At 38.4% G+C, this 2,677-nt stretch overlaps 1 pseudogene; it reads right to left on the reverse strand.

Annotated features, from left to right (window-relative positions):
- Positions 1-441: 441 nt before the first annotated feature.
- Positions 442-1,638, reverse strand: LOC116811344 (cysteine protease ATG4A-like; annotated as a pseudogene).
- Between the last annotated feature and the right edge of the window lie 1,039 nt (positions 1,639-2,677).

Below are 2,677 nucleotides of genomic sequence, written 5' to 3' on the forward strand. Positions count from 1 at the left end.
ATTTGAGCAAGAGAACAGATTGCTAATATTTAGTCGGAAAGAGGTCACACCTGAAAGGGTGAAGAAGAACAGCTTATCCGTCTCTCGTCTGCTTGTTCTTAAAGCAAGCTGAGGGTTGCTGCCTGTTTTCCAGATGTCCATCTCCTCATTACAGAAGCTGAAGACTTGCTGTAGCCATGTAAGACAAGCTGGGAAGCAATCAGCTCCTCATCTCTCTGCTCCTATGCTCCACGATTGTTCTATTTCTTTCTGGGAAAGGGTTATTGTCATTTGTTTTGTTTTGTTTTCTGAGAAACAGTGATTGGCTCAGTCATGAATACTATCGAATTTGTGTGCTATTGGTATATCAGGAACTTGCTGACTAGAAAAGTTTTATGTAAGAAGTTCATATTTTCATGGCTCCAGATGGAAGACTGGCCTCCAAGTTGAGATCCCGGGATTCTACACATTCAGAATCTCAAAATCTTCCTCCAGATCAAACTCATCCAGTTGTTCAGTAGAGTCAATGAATTATGCCCCAGTGGTTGTCACTTCTGGCTTGGCTGGAGGTACAAGGCGAGGCCAGTGCAATGGATGTTTCTGAATCAATTCAAACATGTTCAAATGCTCCTTTAGAATTTCCTTCTGAACAAGGCTATGCCAGTTATTAAAGTCTTTTTCTTATTTTCAGAAAAATCCCAGTGCAACTGAAGGATCCAGGTTCAGCATGTTCATTTGCTGTGGGGACTGCAGGTAATGGAAAGTCTGATCATCAACCGTTTCATTCTCTTCAGTGTTGACAAAGGTCTGGGTTGTGTGAGGGTCCAGGAAGATGAGCTTATCACCTAAGAATTCTTTGAAACAATAGGCGTTATTTGGTTTTCTCCTAATGCCCCTAAAGACTGTGGCATCTTAAAACACTTTTTGAATGCATCAACATAAACAGGGTTGTTTTGGTTTATGCCCAGGCAAAGGGGCACAATAAGCAGCAGGGGTTTCCAGGCTAGGCAGTAGGCAGAGGTGCCCTTACTCTAGTTTAAAGCAGCCAGAGAATCAGGAGGCCTGTCACGGTCTGTGTAAGCACTCAAGGGAAGGACATAACACATTTTTTGATATCTTCAATGACCACTGTGTTGTCCATTGAAACATAAAGAGCCAAGGAATTCCATTCATCAAATAAAGCGAGTTTTTTGTTAACATCTGTGCAACTGTATTTGGTCCAAACCATTCTCCAATTGATCTCCCTTCTCCTACACCCATTTGTGCCATTTGATGGATAGTGTAGCAACAATTTTTTCTCTCTAAGAAACACTGTAGGATCCGTTGGTATTTTATTGTTGTTGTTGTTCTTTTTGTTTCTCCCAATTCCAGTCCTTTCCCCAGTGTCTACATATAAGGGCTTGAGCCAGCATCATCTGTCCACAGCATAGCATACATCCCCAACCAGCATCTGATGCAAGGCCTGTTCCCCAAATTGGTGAAAATTTCCTTCTGTATGTAAACTATAGACAAATACTTAGACAACAGCTTAGATGTTTCTGTTTTAATAAGATGCTGCTTTTCTAAGATCCATACCAGCTCATCTGTACCTAAATATTCTTCGAGGTATTCAGTGAAAGTAGTAATCTGCTTTTCATACTTTGATAAAACTGACTCCATTCTCCAGCTGTCATCCTGGGCCAATTCCACCAGCAACCTGGTGGAATAGCTTCTGCACAACAAAATAAACTACCAACAGAGTAAACAGGCAACCTAAGAGTGAGAGAAAATATTTGAAAACCATGCATCTGACAAATATCTAATATCAAGAATCTATAGGGAACTTAAACAAATTTACATGCAAAAAGCAAACAACCACATTACAATAATGGGAACAGACACTTTTCAAAAGAAGACATACATGTGGTCAACAAGCTTATAAAAAATGCTTAACATTACAAATAATTAGAGATATACAAATAAAAAACATGGTGAAATATCATCTCACACCAGTCAGAATGGTTATTGTTAAAAAGTCAAAAATAGCAGATGCTGGCAAGGTTGCGGGGAAAGAGTACTTATAAACTGATGGCACAAAGAAAAATTACTTCAGCCATTGTGGAAAGTAGTGTGGCGATTCCTTAAAGAATTTAAAACAGAACTACAATTCGACCAGCAATTCTGTTGTTGGGTATATACACCAAAAAATGTAAATCATTCTACCATAAAGACATATGCATGTGTATATTCATCACATCATTATTCAAAATAAAAAAGACATGAAATCAACCTAAATGCACATCAATGGTAGACTTGGTAAAGAAAATGTGGTACTTATACACCGTGGAATACTATGCAGCCATAAAAAAGAACCAAATTATGCCCTTTCCAGCAACGTTAATTGAGCTGGAGGCCATTATCCTAAGCAAACTAACAAAGAAACAGAAAACCAAATGCTGCATTTTCTCATTTATAAGTGGAAGCCAAATATCAAGTACATATGGACACAAAGAAGGAAGCCAGAGTCAGGCCTATCTGAGGGTGGAGGTTGGAAGGAGGGTGAGGGTCAAATAACTATTTATCAGGTACTATATTTACTATCTAGGAAAGAAAATACACATAATTTATTCATATAACAAAGTTGCACATCTTTCCCCTGAAACTTAAATAATAGTTCTAAAAAAAAGTACACATTTTGTTGAGCATTCTATAAAAGTTG

The sequence above is a fragment of the Hylobates moloch genome, unplaced genomic scaffold (assembly GCF_009828535.3).
Source record: "Hylobates moloch isolate HMO894 unplaced genomic scaffold, HMol_V3 SCAFFOLD_7, whole genome shotgun sequence".
Classification (NCBI taxonomy): domain Eukaryota; kingdom Metazoa; phylum Chordata; class Mammalia; order Primates; family Hylobatidae; genus Hylobates; species Hylobates moloch.